The following is an 18594-nucleotide window of genomic DNA, read 5'->3' on the forward strand; positions in this document are numbered from 1 at the left end:
ATTCGGCATTGCTCGTTTCTGGAGTTTTGTTAGATTTATTTACTTTTTTCACTATTGCAGCAATTGCCACCTATATGAAATGAGACACTAAATGAGATACCATTTCTATAAAAATCTTTTTCAATACCTAAATATATATATTTTAATTACAGAGATGTAGTAGTATATGTGTAATATATGTGGTGGCCTTGCCCAGCCACCCCAGCAGGGTCCCGGGTCAGTGCTGCCCTCGCAGCTGGGCAAGGGCCATGTCCTTATTTCTGTTTGGTTTTTTTTCCTTCTCTTGGTCAGCGCTGCAGTTGCTTTGCCCTTGAGGTGGGATCTCAGCTCGGTGAAGTCTGCTGGACCGCAGGGCTGGTTGTCATATTAATCCAGGTCGCTCCCACCTGGGCATCTCCGCTTTGGTGGATGCCACAGCGATGCTGGGAGAGCTCTTCCCTTTAATTGTTACTGAATTTTTGGGGATGTTGCTAGAAGCAATGCATAATGGGTTATTAGGTTTGTCTTACTTAAAAAAAAAAATAGAAGGAGAAAGAAAGGAAAAAAATAATCTCCCTGAGAATGAAAAATGGCTTAGAATATGCTGTCAAAACAGCAATGCTACAATGCCACTTCTGCAATTACGGGGATCATGCATGCATGAGTGATGAGACTTTTACATGTATGAGAAATGAGAAAAAGGTCTTTTAAAATACACTTTAGTTTTACTTCATAATTATGTGGATCCAGGATGATGCCTCACAGAGATATCACTATGCTGAAGTATGAAATTGTTTGAACATTTATTTTTATCCAGAAGCGGTGCCATGAGCAATACTTCAGAATATTCTGAATTGACTAGAATTATATTAGTCATATCGTTATTATAAAGACAGTAATTTATTCAGTAGATTTAGAAGGTTTTGATTTTCATCTCTGAAGAGCTGAAGGGTCAAAATGTAAATTAGAGTAGCACATGGCAGTGCTGAAAATCCAGGCTATATAAATACTAATAGTGCTAATGCATTTTAGTAAACTGTTAAAATGTATTATATGAAATGGAGAACTTGTACACCTGGAAAAAGTGATCATGAAATAAGTGATGGTAAGGAGGACTTAAGTAATAAAATGATAGCGATAAATGAAGGATGCGCATTATTTTAAAAGTCATCCTGGGAGCCTGAGCTGCGATTTGGCATCACAACTTCTCATCACAGTGGGGACACCATCACTTTCGGCAGCCTCGTCCGAAGAAGTTGAACCCAGCTTTTGCCTCACTTATCCGTAAAGGGAAGGTAAAGTGTCCCACATGAGGGATTTTTAGGAGTTACTGTTTGCAAAGAACTTCAAATCCTTCATATGAAAGGTACTGAATAGCATAAACAGTGTCATTATTCTGCATACCACTGTGTAAAAGCTGCAAATTGCCTTTTGTCTGGAGTGTTACAGGCTGTACTTACCATTCGCGCCCGCTGACTGCTGAGACTGAACCTGAAGATCACTGTCCATAATAAAAATAATTAATCCCAGAGAAGAGGTATTCCAGGTAAGCCTGAATTTCTTGCATTGTGAGCAATGGCATAAAGACTTGATAGCCTTTAACGTTATTTTTCTGTTGTTACTCCAAGGAACAGGCTTGAAAATCTCAGATGTTTGACACTGAACGTTTGGGCTCTTTAAAGCAGCCAACGCAGTCGGTCCCTGGGCTGCATAATCAGGAGCCAATGCACCATGTGCAGAAGGGCAATGCCACACGCATAATAAATCTCTGGTTTTCTTTTCACATACCACGTATGGGGGTTCAGCGCGTTTGGAGTAAGCACAGCACATTTGGACTCTTGCTAAAAGATACCCATTTCTTTTTTTTATTTTTAGCTTGCACAAGTACTATAAAATGTTAAAACAAAAATTTCAGGCTAACAAGAGACAGGTATGCAGAGGAGAACCACAGCACTGCTTTTTCAGTTATTAACAGGGAATCTGATATTTTGAGAAAAAAGTACGTAGGCTGGAAGCTTTCATGGTTGTTTAGGAAAAATTCATTCACGTTGCTGACGCTGAGGGATGCAAAGCATCTCTCTCCAGATACAGCCTCTTCCCACGCTCCTCCTCGTTGTCCCTTCTGGAGATGCTCTCTTGCCGATGCCCGTTTTAGACCTGCTTCCCAAGAGCACGGTCTTCTCCACCCTCTCACCTACCACCTTCTTCGCTCTTGTCCACAGACTTCTTTGCTTGTCTGACCACACCAGCTGCAAGTTTGGGGATGGAGGACAACCCACCACCTCCCGGCAGGCAGCCCGGGACGATGGTGCTCCTGCCTCTTCCCTGGCCCAGCACAGAGCACGGCAGAGCCGGGCAGAGCCCCATCCCTCACCCCGACCCTCCCGCCCTCGTTTTTGCCGGCGTCATCTATGCCAAAACCTGTAGGCGTTAATGCAAATCCTCCTGCTAATTGCCTCCGTGAATCTTGAGAGCGGTGCAGGAGGTGTTCATATCGGCTGTCCTCTTCGGGGCTCCGCTGACACAAACATCTGAAGACAAGGGCACCGCAAAAGCACAGATTGCTTACTGACGGTATTGGATTGCTTGGTAACCATTTGCTTAGGGCAATTACTACTAATTATTTAACAGAATTGGAAAAGCAGAAAAATAATCTATAAAGGGTACTAGGGACACATTACTGTGTGATAATGGGATTTTACAAGATAGACAAAAAGTACCCAGTTCTAAATGTGTCTGTGTAGATGTACAAAAAGAAATATGCTTTTTTTGCTACTTGTGATATTTAATGAGAAATACTAAATGCTGAACTGCATCATATAGAGCATAAGATTAGGTTTTGGCTGATATTTATTTATGGAGTAAGCCCTTCTTGATAATTTATAAAGTACATAAAGTGCATCTAATTTTATTCCCCCAGATACATACACGAGGTTCTATCTAAGCTAAAATTAGCTGTGTTTTTTTGTCTAGACCATCTGTAGATGTAATTTTATCTTGCAGAGTACATGCACGCCCAATTGTAGCATGTAATGCCTTGAGCCTCTCGTCCCCTCCGAGGGGGCAGAAAGCAGAAATGCTCCCGTCCCAGAGCTGTGGATTGCATTTTCCCTCCCTCTCGGTCAGGATTGCTGCTTTCTACCCCAGCTACCTTCCTGCCAAATGACCTAACCTGAAGTCAGGCTTATGGGGGATTGTGACTTTATTTTATTGTGTCTGCACTTTTCATCTGTAAAAAGAGCGTAATGAAACCCATTTAGATCACACGGCTGCTGTGAGGATTATTAAATTAAAAGTGATTTTGGACTGTCAGTTGAAAGGAGTCCAAGTATTGACTAGTATTAGTTCTGGGCTTTACTCAATTTCTGTAATTAATTAAGGTGGCAACTTTATTTGGGACAGCGTTTGATCCTATGAAGCTGCAAGAACAGAAATGGGTGAGCTGGCCAGAACAGAGGTATTGCACGGCGTGCGGCTCTGCCCTGTCCCCCGAGAGCCGCGCACGAGCGGCTGCAAGGTGGGCTGAGACGTGTTTCCCCTTCGAGACCCGGCTTGGGCTTTGCCTGGGGGGTTCTCTGGGGGGTTGCTGGAGCCGTAGGGTCTCTGCTGGGCTCTGCCGGTCCCCGTTCCTGCTCCCAGAGGAAGGGTACGATCTCCCACTGCTCCCCTCCTCTCACCCATGGGGTATCGCGGGACCCGCTTTGTGCTTTTGGACAGCTTTTCGCTGCCCAGCTGATGCCATTGCAGCGCCAGGCAGAGTGGTAACGTGACATTTTGCCGTTTGAGCAAACCATGGATTTCCGATCACGTGCGTTGTTTTCTTGGGTGTCATTCTAGCTACAGAGGAACTAAAAAAAGACTCTACCGTAAAAGGATTGATTTTGCTTCTTTTACTTTCAAAGAATGCTGTATTCTAGCTGCTACCAGTTTGCTATTAGCACCAAACCAGTATTTATGCATTTGAATAAACAAACAATTATTTGGATTTGATTTAGACTTGATTAATTCCTATAGCTTCTTTCATGTCTTGTTACTCTGATTTCTTTAGTTGCTGGTATTAAAATAGCAATCCCTGGGCTGTAAAGTGGCCTTGGAAGTATTGTGTGAGTTTACTAAAAATCTGGCCTGTCGGATATTTGTGTGTGGGACAGGATCCAGAGAAGCAGGAGGGTCTAGAAAGGATCATATTTAATGATAATAACAGTAACGGTAACAATAATAATAATAAAGATGTAATGTTTTCTGCTGAAAGGTAGTCTAATTACTTCCACAAGTTTGTTAACAAGCATTAATTACAGCTTTTTTTGTTATTTGTTACAATTAGAATTCTCATTCCAACAATTTGCATTTGTTGGAGTCTATTAGGAGAACAAGAAAAATCTCCTGCTTTAGTCCTGTTGACAGTGAATGGAATGAAGCCAGTGGATTGTAATGCGCAATGGAAACCGATCCTTCAGGGGGCTGTTTGATTTTTGCCAAGGTAGAAAGTCCTATCAGATGAGGAGTCTGTGGGCATCGCTCCCATTTACAGCAGTCATTTTGGTGATGCTGGCCAAGCTTTGTTTACTGAGTGCTGCTTTTAATGCAGTTATAGATCATGACTGCTGTGCCATCAGTGCTGGAAAAACTCCTCCCTAATAATGATGATAATCTTACATTTACTTACCTACAAGTTTTCCATTCAAATGGATCCCCATTGCATCGATTCAACATCTTTATTCTTCCATACGCTTGAGTCTAAGGAATTGCGCACAGGTAACAAGACCTTCTTTAGTTGCACTGAAGTCATAATATTGCCCTGCTCATCATCTTTGTGTCTCGTGCTTTGGATGGTAAGATGGGCTGTGCCCCCGGTGCAAGAGCACATGTTAAGTTGGAGGGCATTGCTGGTGGAGGCACCCGGCTTGGCTGGAGCGGGGTGGTGGCACGGCTGCTGCTGGCTGCAACTGCTTACCTGTGGAAAGCAAAGGAAAAAGGAGCAATGCAATGAGTTGGCCTAAAGAACTGGTGCCTCTTCTGTGACTATTAGCTACGTAAGATTGTTGGTTTGATTAAGAAGTCCTCGATAGAGGGATTTAACAATGTAAATTTGATTTCTTTGTTTAAAAATCCTGTAATTAGAGATTTAATTCAATCAGTTGATGGTATCAGATATTTCCTAGGTAGCAGTCAGATGCTCTTGCTAGTCAGCATATTGTCAGAATGCTGCTACTTGCTTCAAAGTTATGCAAAACAACCGCGTTGCCAAAAATAAGAAAACTGAAATGTTAAAATGCTGGGATTGGACTCAGCTCCCTGAGAATGAGACTCTGAAATGCTTTTTATAACCTCCTGCTTCACTATCTTCATATTGACTCACATCATTATGCAAATGCCATAAATTGCAATAAAATCAATTAAAGTGCTATCAAGTCTCATAAAAATATGTACCCATTAGTTTGCTGCTGAGGCAGTATTTCCGCTCTACTTGCTTATGGCCAAGGCAGAGGAGGAGCGCGCAGCACGGCGGCCGCTCATCACCAGGAACAGCGGGGTACCACCTCTCCGTAGCGCAAGAGCCCGGGTGGCCAACGTCCTGCTTGCATCCTTCGAGCTGGGCATCGATCAGCTGGGGTGGGCTTTTGTGCAGGATGCCTGGGAGTCCAGGGACGGGAGGGCAGCGGTGATTTCCAGCCCTGCTCCAAAATCCAACCATGCAATCTAACCTCTTCTAACCACAAAACTGCGCCCTGAGGAAAGGATCCGAAACACCCGTTACTAGCCGTAACTGGATAGAAAATGTAGACTAAGTAGTAAGTCTTTAATCGGTGTTTCCTGGACAATTGTAGCCCGACTATGCTTAAGGGTTTGTTCTGATCCCTTTTCTGTAGTGTCTTTGTCATAGAGAGCCCTGATTAATTTGCTAGGCTGTTAGGTTTTGTTTTCTCTTCCAGCCTGCCTAAAGAAAACTTACCCACCAAAAAAAGAGGGCTCCACAGGGTGCTGAGCAGTGTTTGGGTTCTGCATCAGTTAGGGGAGATCCCCTCTAGCCTAGGAACTTCACTGCCAGCCTGGGAAGGCTCACACCTTTTCCTGCAAACCGCAAGGTCTACATCGCAACAGCATAAAACCGATGCAGCAAATCACTGCAGTGCTCTGCAGTGCAGAACTGGTGCCATTTTTCTGTGCAAATTAGATTTTCATGGACCTAGCTGGTACCTGAGCTTAAAGAGATCCCTTGGCTAACTCTTATATGCAGTATTGCTGGGGAAAAAAGGGAGTCTGGCTTTGTCCTAACATTTTGAAAATATAGAGATCATGGTACATTAGGAGATCCTACCCAAAAAAGGGGAAAAAATTAGATCAAGGGAGGTTTATGTGAAATCTGTGTCTGCCCCTAACCTGAAAACTGAGTAATGTCATTCTCAGAGTGCTACTTTGAAGGAATTTTACTTGAACGCAATTTAATGCAAAACTGGGTATCTGCATTGTTGGATACAGCCTTGGCTTCCTTGGATTTAACAAGACCTTAATGTGAATGTCCGAGGCCTGACCCATCTGAAGGGTAGTTTAAGAGAAAGTGCAATTGCACTATAAATAATTCACTCCGGTGCCTTGGCTACCATTCACTGTAGCCCTTTTAATACCCCATAAACTCAAATGTACCATGCTATTTCTCTCCGTTTCAAACTGCTCTCCCAGGGACAGCAAATGGAATAGCACCATCAGACCATATGCTGTGGAGACCAGAGAGCGGATGAAATTGCAGCGGTACCGACACGTGCTTGATTTTTCTGGTTGTAAAGTTCACGTGATGAAATACAGCTCCTTCCTTTGTCTCTATGTAATATGCATTGAGAAAGTTTTAATGTCACAACTCCGACGTGGGGTGCAATGTCATCTGGACTGAACGAGGGGAGTTTTCCCCGGGTGTTTTGGTGATCAAAGACCATGCTGGTGCTTGTCCTTCCTCAGCAGCTGCTTGAAAGGGGCAGAAAGGGAGCCAGTCCCGCGTGATGGGCAGCTGTCCTTGGCTGAATAACTTACGCATTATTATTTCTGGAGAGCTGGTCTCGCAGATCTGGCAGAAGTTTGTGGGAATGGTGAGTGCTGAGTGATTCAGACAGAAGATGCAGCCTTGTTTAACATCTTGCCGGTGTCCTCACCTGTCCCAAATGGCCCTGTTAGGTGACAAAATTCTGGGGATCTTAGTTAAACCCAGCTCAGCAAGTGTCAGGGAAAGAGAAGTGAGAGCTCAAGCTCTGAGCTGGTGCTTGAATAAGCGTCCTTTGCCCATCTACATTTGGATTTGGTTAAAAAACGAAGTGGGATTCTCTACAGCCCCTCTCTGCAGACCCCCAAAGTTCTCACTGTGACCTGGTCTCTCCTCGCTTCTCCTTTCCCTCCCTCCCTCCACATGGGTTAGTGAATGTATTTTGGGCTTACGACAGTGTAAGTGAGAGGGCTATCTGGCTCATGGGCACCTTGAATTTACTGATAAGGAATCCCAAATGAGTTTTTCCCAAGTTATGAAATTCACGGCACCTCTAAGGCTTTTGTCCCAGCCGGCAGGAGACCTGGAATCCCCACTCTGCCTTGTACAAGCCTCCATTAAGCAGTGCAAAATCAGTCCATTTATAATTCATTTTAGGGTCTAAATCTCAGGATGATGTTGAAATGAGTAGAGCTTCCTGGAAGGCAGCCAGGATTTGTCCTGCCCTTTTCTTGTTCCTCCGGAAGAAGTGTATTTTCAGCACAAAAACTCAATTAGGACAGCAAAAGTAAGCTAGAGCCGGGGGAAGGAACGCTGCTCCTGGGCCATGACCTCTTTTCGAGAGCTTTGCAGACAGGAGGTTGGGCTTGGGTTCTGCCTTAGAGGGGATGTCTTGAAGGATGAATTTGTTACCAAGTCCCAACTCCTTTCTAGTCTGGCCTGGCACTCCTACTCCAGTTGGACAGTGGCCTCCCTTCTCTTAGTGTTTAATTAGTTCTTGTTTTCCCAGTTTCTCAAGTTATTAATTATTGCTAAAATGAGGTGTGAGAGCATGGCTCCACACGTGTTGTCTGATGGCAAATTCCAGGTTAAGCTGAAGAGCGATTTCCCATCTCAAGGAGTTTCCAAATACACCAGTGACTCAGTTTCTTGGGTTTGGGATAATTTCAGTTTAAAGTTTCCCACTGCAGACTGCTTTCCTCAGCTGATTTTCTAACCAGCCTGCTGGATCTGCCCCCCAAAACCGTGAAAATCACATAGTGCACCCCTGAGTCCCCTCCTCCATTGCAGCACTTGCATTTAGTGCGATTCTCTCTAGAGTTATTAAATTGCCTTGGTTATTACTGAATAAACCCCTTTTCTCTTCACCACCAGCTCCTTCCCCTTCTTCATTCTGCCAATAATGGCAATCCAACGTTTGTAACGTAATTGCAACTTCTGTGACCTGTGATGTGAAAAAGGCGAGATGGCAGCGCTATTGAGTGAAACTAAGAGGATGAATTGGGCACCTAGAAGGGAAAAATGCATCTGTTTACAGACGGCCAGGTAATCAGAAAGGATGGTAATGAAAAAGTTGGGATTTTAATAGTCTTGCGGCGGGGGGGAGAACGGAAAAGTAAGTCTCTGGGCTCCGCTTGAGGGCTGTGCTGCAGGTTCAGGCTCGGTTCCACCGCTGAGCTGGTCCCTGGCAGCCCTCTGCCCGGTGGTGTGTCCAAGGCCACCGCGGACATGATGGTCACCTCCGAGCGGTTGACTCCGTTGGTGCCTACACCACGTTAGCCAATTTTGGAGACTGGGGCTTTTTAAAGGAAAGCAAATCCTGGGATGGCTGGCATCCCTATAAGGGACATCTGAATTTTGCAAAACACTCTGTCCTTCTTATGACAGCAGTATCACTTTTTATCACTTTGCTTGCTTTCCTGTAGCTTTCCTTTAAGCTTTGGGGTCAAACAGGCCAGAAACATCCCCTGACCCAGCGTGCTTTCCTCCACTTCTGTGTCAGAAGCCGTGAATGTCACATCTTTTTGTTGCAAAACGATAAATCACCGCTGCCTTCAGACCGTGGGGATGGTGGAAGGCACGATTAATATCCTGTCATTGCTGGCTGGCAGCAGGTTTTTGGCATGTTGAAGGAAACGAGCTTTGTAATGGCTTAATGCCCCCTTGCTCATAAGCTTAACATTAACCACATGCTTAATAAATTTGTTTTCTCGAAGGGGGGCCTGGAGTGAGTGACTGAGAGCTGGACTTTTCTAGGCTCTGTGCCTTCACCAACTCATTCTGTAATGCTGTGGAAAGTCATTTAAATGTCTCCAGTATGTAAGTTTACCCAACTGTAAAATTGGGTATAATAAGGCTTGCTTACTTTACAGCTAAGGTTTAATTCAGTAATGTTTGTTGTGTGGTGTCAGACCTCGTCTAGCAAGTATAATAGGAAAGGTGTTATAAATGGGCAGCAGGGAGGACTGTCCATTAGCAAAGTCATTGTTATAAGGAAAATCTCACTGGAATGGAATACAGAAATCAAACAGCCGCTGACAGAATCAGATAATTATCTTTCCTGTAAAACGTAACCTTCCAGGTAATGAGACGAAGGTGTTAGGAAGGGAGTGAGTGTAACAGAAGGACAAGTGTCGCTAACTGCCTGGAATAAGCTTTGCAGAGTCTGCTTGGGTGGCAAGCCTTGCATGCCAAGTACAACAGCCCCGTCCCACCGCCCGCCGCTGCCTGCAGAGCACCTGCCTGCCCATTTGCTCTCTGCATTCATTCAGGCCACCGTGGCGGGGAGATCTTGCAGGGTAAAGCAGAAACCGAGCGGTGGGTTGGGAAACCCCGCTGCTGTGCACTCACCTAGCCCACAAAAAATGGCAATAAGAGCAATACGCTTATTTTAGTCTAGTTGCCCTCAGGCAGCTTTGTTATGCTGAACAGCCCCGTTGAGCAGAGCATGTATTTTGTTTTAAGTGCACACATTTATCACCTTCATGGGTGATTTATAATATGAAGCACATACAAAGAATACGGGAGGTGGTTTGTCCTGCCATAAAGGTTTTTGTTTGTGTTTCTTTTTTGACTGCTTGTACGCTGTGGTGCAAGTCACCGGGGTATTTGTGGGCCATGGTGTTTCGCTGAAGGTTGTTGATTTTTATTAAACTCCTCTGTATTATGTTAAAGGCTGGAGGACAGCCAAGCTGGCCCCATCTTGGTCGGCACATGGAAAAAGTCATTGCCCCAAAGTGCTGAGAGCCCAAAAAGCAGTAGCAAGGGGGTGATGAGGGATACGTTGCTCCAAATATAGAGAGAACTAGAAGAGAAACACTAGGTGTGGACAGCGTGCACTGGGTGAAATTTGGTTGTGCCATTCCCAAACAGAATAACCTTATACTCTCATTGCTGGTTTCCAGCACAGATAAGCAAATGCACTGGGAGAGGCTGGGGTAGCTAGTGACCACCCATCCTTGTTTTTCTGCATCGCTAAGGTGGAATCCTTAATCTAACTGATGAGGAAGGCAATACAAAAATCCCAATTTTGATTGCGCCTGGGATGGCATGGAGCGAATGCTGTGCAAGCCACAGTGTCCCCCCCATGACTGCTGCCTGCAGAAGAAACAGCTTTCTCAAAGTGTTTTAACCGAAGACGTCCCATCTCAAATTTGGCCAACAATTACTCTGTGATGTGGAAACCCTGAGGCCAGGTAGGTCTTTCTTATCCCTGAACACTTCCGTGGCTTTCCTGCCCTAAGTATTTTATTTGTTTGCCTGGTTTCCCAAACAAAAATGCCTTGGTCCTACTGAATATTTTATATTTGTTTGTGAACCATGTGGTGTTTGAATCACTTGGTGTGAGTTCTAGTAACGTCCAGAAACTGTAGCTGTTTAAGTCACAAGGATCAGGTCAATCAGGCGGTCTGGAGGACGTGCTCCCAGAGGAAACCATCCTTCTGGTTCTGCTTATCCAAGGAATTCAGTGGCTGCTTGTGCTTACTGTATGTTATAGTCCTCCTTTTAAGCGTTAAATTTCATGCTTCCACTACATAGCTCTTGTTTTCAGTGTTAGGAAAATGTGTCCCACTTCTCAAAAATGAAGGGCTTCCAAGGGTTTCAATTAAATCTGACTTTTTAAAGATCCTCCTCTGCTAAGGGTCACATCCTACGCTTTGCTTCCTCAGCCTCCATCAGTGGAGAGTTTTGCCGGGAAAGAACCGCAACGCTGATCGTGATGGTTCTTACTTTACCCTTAAAAATGTCTCCTCCGTATATTAATCTTCCCGTTGCACGCTGATATAAGCCGGTGACTGACTGCCCGGGAGGGAGGGGGACGTCCCCCCAGTGCCCGGTTTTGTGCAGGGCTGTGATGGGGATGTTGCAGAGTCTTCTGAAAGCTGCCGGCGGGGGACATACTGCGGGGCTGGGCTTGGACAAGCTCAACAGCTCTTGTGTAAATGACCTTGAGCCAAACCTCCCTCTCATGCACACAGCCGGGTAGGAAAAAAGATGGTAAACGGATAAGAAAATGACAGACTAAATAAGCAGACCAAAATAACAAGTTTAAATTCAGCCAGGGCTCCGATTTCAATCTGTGAGCACAATGCATTTCATCGAATAAAGGTCAAGGTAAAGAACAGGTCTCTTTTCTTTTCGCAAGTGTAGCACGCTGGATGTGGAAATTAGTCAGCAGCCCCTCCGAGCGTGAGAGTAGGGCTGGGTGAGCAGAGATGCTCCCTTTGGTAAAACAGAGCAAGACCTCTTAGCTGGACCGTGGCCACAGACACCAGCTCCCGGGGCTCATGAAACCCGCTCTGTGCCAGCTGCCCCATGGGGATGCTGGTGCCGGTACGGTGAACGAGGAGCTCCAGCCATGCCCACAGGCAGGGAGCGAGCGGGGATGCCCAGCTGTGCCAGCAGCGTGGTGCCCGGCCAATGCAATTCCCAAGAGATGGCTTAAAACCAAAGATAATTCAGAGGTTATGGACCTTGGCAATGGGCTGAATAATATTACTGCCAAAGGGAGCAGCCACAGGACTCTGACCAACGCTTCCTTACACCGTTTCTCCCAATGCATTACTTCTACTATGGCAATCCACTTAAAGGTGCTGCTGCTTCCCATGGTTTCTCCCTCCTTATTTATTTTGAACATTGCTTAATATTTATCTTATTGTCCCACTGGCCTTCCGCTTTTATTCTTCCTCTTCATACAGTCTCTGAATTTTGTTTGTCCTTGGCAAGCCGTGTTTGAAAGCCCACGCGTGCATCCCGGTCCGTCCGTGCTGCTCATCACGTTCCTCCGGAGCACGGCGGAGCCTTCGGCCGGACTTGCCAGCGTGCCGCCAGCCCGGCTCTTTCCTCCTCCTGGCCCGGCGGGGACCAGCAATGCCCGTGAACAGGTTGTCAGAGGTGAAACCCAAACTTTTATGCACTCTCTGTAAGTGTTAATGAACCTCGTAAAGCGAATGCTCACCGAAGTATATCGAGTCCCAGCTGTTCTCCCCAGGGATGATAACCTGGCAGAAATTGCACGCTATTTGCTGAAAGATTCTTCAGTTTCTGGAGCTGGCACAGATATAGAGGAGATGGTTGCAAAGGGAGATGCTTGCAAGGGGATTGCTACCCCTGGAGAGCTAGGCTCCTTCCGACATGGTGGTGTTTCCTTTAAAAAATTTTCTTTTTTTTTTCTTTTTTCTTTTTTTCTTTTAAACCCCCATGCCTGGTCACTGCTCCTAATCCCCCTGTGGTATTCTTTTTGATTTTCAGAAAAGGAACACAGTTTTAACCAGAGCACCCACCGGAGAGGTGTATTCCCCTTAGTCAGATTTGTGAACTGGTTTGTGAGTCTTTCCTAGGGCAGAATCAGGTTTCCAGTAGTGAATCTCAAGTGCGCTTCTGGAGAAATTCAGAATTTTTTTCTCTCCCTTGATTTACTAGTGCTGACATGAACACCATAGCTGATATTTTTGAAGTGATCATAGAGAGCACTCGGAGCTGAGCTGAAGGGCAAGGATAATATCTATTGCAGCAGAAGATGCATTCACCTGCTACCAGGTGCAGATGGCAAGCCCTAGGACAACAGCAAAACCAAAGATAGAGGAACGGGTTGAAATGAAAAGGAAAAAACCCCTCTTTTTTGTAGTTGATTACTGAAATGCTAAGGCTAAGCAACTTCTCTGAGTTAGTTATTAATAATCTATAAATGACATTAAGTTTGCATTGCTAGCCTGACTGCTCGTCTTGGTGAGTATCTGTTGTGTAAGCTAAGACGGACGTCTTTATTCGGGATTGTGCTATAGGAAAGAGGTAGGGTTGTGCTCTTACAAGCCACCCACTAGTTTCACCCTTCAAACAAATAATTTTCATGATTCACTGTAATACTTAAGACAATAGGAAGCCCTTTAGTTCTCAGAGGAAAAAAATGTTACAGCTTTATATAACAATTTTTTGGCATTACAAAAGATCTACTGTCATCAGTTACTTATTCATAGTTATGAATTGCTGCTGTTGTCATTTTTACATTGCACATTGCTATAAAAAGAGAAGATACAGCATTTCTTTCATTTTTTGTTTTGTTTTAGTAAATTGCGAGTTGTGATTTAAGTTTCTGCATTCAGGTTTATTTCTGTCTCCCAGTGGGATAATATAATCAACAATAGCTACTATTGCTTTCATTTTTAAGAGAGGATGGATGAACCAGCTCTCCTGTATGTCCTGTATGAAGTTAAATTAAATACATATTTTGATCGTTCCTTTTTTCTTTAGTAGCAAATGGATATTATTTAGTACCAGAACTGAAGATGAAAAATCGCAAAGGTGAGTAACTGTTCAAATTCCCAGACAATAAATTAATGAATACCCTTTAAATGAGGTGAATTCTAATCTTTCTCCTGCGTATCGAGTGCCCCTGGACTATTTGTGAGACAGAAAAGGGCACCTAGCTCCTTCGTCTTATGAAATCTTATGTAATAACTGACGGGGGATCACTGAATGGGCTTTAACACATCTTGAATGCGTTTGATAGCCCATATGTTTAAAATTTGCTCATGTAGCCATATGCTGAAAACTTCCCCAAATGCTACTTTTTCTTATTTTGGGGCTGTTTTGAAGTTCTAAGAAAATGACAGTCTAATGGTGTGACCCCAGCTACTCCAGACTGTGCCAAACATATTGTAGCCAGTTACTCCGTGGTGACCCTAAACACATGGAAAGCATAGGAGTGAAAATTAATAGCAGAGAGATGCTTGGCAAGTGACTGCAGGGAGGAAAATGAAGAAAAAGTGTTTGGGAGATGCTGTGACTATTATCTCTTAAGTGAATCAAGGCTTCCTGCTTCTTTTCCAGTTATTATCCCTGTTTCTGCATGTTTTCTGAGCCACTCCCTTTGCTGGGTATTCAGAGGGGCTAGGCTTAGCCTAGCGAGTCTGGTTTTGCCTGCCCACCTCTGTAGTCAATGGAGACAGAGAGGTTCTTGAAGTGGGTGATTCGTGCTGGCCATTCACTGAGTATGGAGGTTGGCTGAAAAGACTGGGTTACGGGGCTAACGCTGGCCTGAATGACTACCTGCCTTAATCGTCTTGCCCTTCGGTTTGCTCGGATGTTTGGTTGTATCAGTGGCCTTGCAAGAAAGCAAGGTGCGAGAGTAGCCTGCTAACATCGTCGTGTTTTCTTTCCACTGTTATTTCAAGGATGTGAGGAGTGGTAGTAGTGCAATTTGGTATGAAACAGTGAGCCCACACAAGGGTTTTTTCGGTCCTTTTATGGTAACAGCTCCGTATCAAACCATGACTATGTAAAAAAGCCTTATGTAGCTGATGCAGTGTAGCTCCAACACCCAGTACCATCAGCTCCTGGCAATGGGCATTGCTCAACGCCTTAAAAGAGTTGCTTGGGCAGTCCCTGCCATGCCCAAAGCTGTTGTGACCTCAAGGTCTTCTTGCTTGCATGTTGGCTCATCTGCTTCCCACCCAGGTGGTTTATCAGTGAAGAGATGCATCGCTGTTTCTGCAGGCAGCTAACTTCTCATCAGTCACTGCTCAGCACCAGAAGTAGAGTGGAGCGGAGGCCTCTTGGCTTCCCTTTGGTTTCTGGGTTAGTGGAATAGAGAAAGTGTTCCCATAGCCGTAGCAGAACTGTGTGTCAGCTGTATGGGTTCAGATTAACTTGGTTCATTTTTTTCAAACTTTTATTTTTTGATAATGACTTTTAACAAATTCTCATACAAATTTGTTCTCATGTCAAAAAGCAAAAAGTGGTGGTTTTTTTTTTTTCAGTATGTAGTTACTATTCTCCAGTGAAATTAGGTCCTTTTTACTTTAAAATCATAAATTTTGAGGAATTTAATGATTAAATGAAGGAAAAGGAAAAGTTGTGTTTAGATTTGAGTCCCTAAAGCATGCACATATTTTGTATTGGCCTATTCTGAAGTTAGAATGGCCCCTTTTAGGAGGATGCATAGTTTTCATTTTCATCATGACCAAACCACTCAACCCTTCTCAGAGCAGGCTGGGTCCTGACTCTGCACCACCAGAGCAGACCTGGGACCAGCTCTGCAGTTTTTTACTTTCCCACAGAGAAGTTAGTGCACATATTTTTCATTCTCTATCACTAACATGCTTGGAACAACCTAAAAACTTAACATGCTGAGTTCACTTCCCTCAAGCATTGGAAAGGTTCCCTTCCCCATCGCTTTGAAGAAATGAAACCAAGATCTCTTTCCCCTTATCACTAGTTTTTCTTTCTTTTTTTTTTTTTGTTTCTCCAAATTGCCTCACGCTATCAGAGAAATGTGTTTGTGCTATCAGGATAACACTATGTGGGGCATTAGAGTCTGTTTGCAAATGTCCTGAAAAGGCTTTTTACGCAAAATAAAATCATTTAAGATGTGAAAAGTGAAACAGGCTATAATGCAGGACTGTAGCCCATCCAATCAAAGAAGTTCCTTTCTCCTTTCTTGGTAGTAATTGTACCAGAATTTTCATTCAGAAAAAAAAAAAAAAATCCTGCCAGAAGGATATTATAATTGATAATGAAACTGTAATCTCTCTGTATAAAATGTTGTGGATCATCAGCATACAACCCTCTTCATATGCACACCACTATAATTTTATATTTTTCTTCTTTAGGGCTTGCTCATGCCCTTGCATGTATTAAGTCTCTTTCTGTAGAAATGATTAGATTATGGACCTCTTTAAGGTTATCACCTTCCTTTTGAACAAGGGAGATTTGACGTGAAACTCATGAATTATCAATGGTCACTTCCAAAGTGGCATTCACTGATGAGCCGTGCTGGACCAACTGTAAAGACAATTAGATAAATAGGCAGTAGGAGCTCCCTCCCACACCTGCATGTGTTCGCGGTGGGTATCGAGAGTGATAGTTAAAGCTGAATGAATAATGCAAAACTGAAAGCACGTGTTTTCTTCTCCATTTTCTGCTCAAGAGTACATTATATGCTCACATCGGCTGGGAAATGCCATTTTCCTGATCTCTTTGTGCAAGTACTAAGCAACTTTCACTGAAACTGAAACGCAGCAATCCAAAAGTGTACAAAGAAAATCGTTTTCTGACCTCAAATATATTAGAATATGGAACGTGGCAATATAAAAAGTCTAATCCCCCTATCAGTGCTGAGTTCTTAGTCTAAATGCTAAGTGGGAATGCCATGGCGTAGCATTTAGACCGTGGACTTGAACCTGATAGAGGGATTAGCCATCTGATATGACAAAGAGAAATAACTGGTGTTACTCGAGTTAAGAGTAACAACAACTTTCTGGAGGGAGATTAAAAGCTCATGCTTCTGAATTTAAACCAGCATTTCCCCAGGTGTGGGGCAAGCAAACCCGTGTCCCTGCAGGGCTGCCCCGGGGATCGCTGCGGGGGGACGAGCTGCGTTTGGGCTGTGATGTGCGGGAGGAGCTGTGGGAAGCGGTATTGAACCAGTCTCCTGTTGCTGGAGATTGGAGGAGACTTTTCGAGTATCCCACATTTGCCTTTTTCTATCTTGCTCTGAAATGCATGATAGTGGCTGCTCTAGATGCTGGCTTTTCCGATAAGTGGCTGGCCTGTTTTGGTGGTGCTCGGTTTTCCCAGCTCTGCTGGTGATGGGGCGAATCCAAAGCCCACAAAAATGACATCTCTGTCATCTCAATCCCAGTCCTTCCCGCAGCCTTGCGGGTCAGGCTGGCATACGGCGGGTGGACCCTGCTCGCCTTCTCTTCGCCGGCAACCCGAAACACTCAGCGTGGGGTGCGATGTTGTGTCGGCGGTGTGTCAGCTCAGGCGGCTTTCCCTGGGGGGGTCGAGGAGGGACTGCCTGATGCTGGGTGTCAATTCCAGATGTGTTTCCATCTGCATCTGCATGCAAATGCAAGGTAGGATTTGCAGGTAGGATCCTGAGGTTCATAGGAAATCGGTGTAGTGGGGTCATGAACGGAGACAAAGCTCCTTCATTTAAAAATTAAAATTTCATTATTTTGTCTAGCTCTAAAGTATTTAAAGCAGGATAAAAATAAGATAGGACTTCAACATCGGGCATATCCAAAGCACATAACAAGAGCTTTATTTCCTGAATATAGTTAAAGACACAGTACCTCGCAGGCTAATGGCTTTGGTTTAAAAGTGGGACATCACCTGCAGGTTTAATACAGCGATCGGTAAATGGTTGAGTGTGTTGTGCTCTGTGCGACCTCTGCGCTGACACCGGTGAGCAAATTCTCTGTTTGCTTTTGTGTCTGTCTGACAAAGGCAGTCTTAAGGTAATTTTTCAGAAGTGATTTAGAGCTACCATACCATAGTTAGCATACTGACTTGACACGTCAGGGCCCCCAATGTGTTAAATGTTTTGTGGTTTTTCTGCCAGAAACAAAGTTAATGTCAAAATACATTTTTTGATGCTTAGGCACGTTCCAAACACTCACCAGCAGCTGACTGATACATCTGAACAAACAGAGAAAATTCATTTATAGAGCCGTTAGCAGAAATGTTTGGAAAACATGTTTTATCTGCTGTTTCTTATAGCAGAGAGAAGCTCTGCATGCTCTCCGCTGCACTGTTCTGTCCCAGCCACCCCTGCTGCACCCCGGGGCCCGCTGCCCAGGACCTGACTGACTGCTCAATTTTGACAAAATTGAAAAGAAATCTACTTTTATAATACCCTTCTCGGAGGCTTTGGGGGCTGTTCTGGGGTTGGAGGCTTCAAAGAGCCCAGTACCATATCAGCCTCCATTTAACTCCATTAATGTTAGTCAAACTATGTGAAGGACAGGTTTTACGGTTGGTTTGGATTTTTATGCTGTAAAGATGCCACCCAGAAGTCTCTAGGAAAGAAATATTTGTTTCACCCACCGCTGCAGGGCTGCCAGGTGAATGTCTGACATTTGAAGATCCATCCTGTGCTGAAGCTCTGCCCAGCGATGGAGCAGGTCCCACTCGCTGAACCCAAGGGCCACTGCTCAACATCTCCAACAGCCAAAAAATCCTGCACCTAACATCAGTGCCGTTCACCTCCCTGAGAGCTGGCTATAGGTTTGCATGTGCCTTTGGAAATCAAAACCCTGACCATAAGGGCAGAGCAAAACCAACAGCAGCTTGGATGGGCTGAGAGCTGAAGGCGAGGCAGGACGCTTTCGTCCTTCTTGCTCTTGCGAAGGATGAGG

General features: G+C 44.5%; 1 long non-coding RNA gene across 1 annotated transcript; it reads left to right on the top strand.

The window, feature by feature from the left end:
• The first annotated feature begins 10536 nt into the window (after positions 1-10536).
• Positions 10537-11739, top strand: LOC128134431 (uncharacterized). Its single transcript, XR_008232742.1, has 3 exons — positions 10537-10647; positions 11122-11449; positions 11598-11739. It is a non-coding gene; the product is annotated as an uncharacterized LOC128134431 (long non-coding RNA).
• The last annotated feature ends 6855 nt before the right edge of the window (positions 11740-18594 follow it).

This window comes from Harpia harpyja, chromosome 20 (assembly GCF_026419915.1).
Source record: "Harpia harpyja isolate bHarHar1 chromosome 20, bHarHar1 primary haplotype, whole genome shotgun sequence".
Classification (NCBI taxonomy): Eukaryota; Metazoa; Chordata; class Aves; order Accipitriformes; family Accipitridae; genus Harpia; species Harpia harpyja.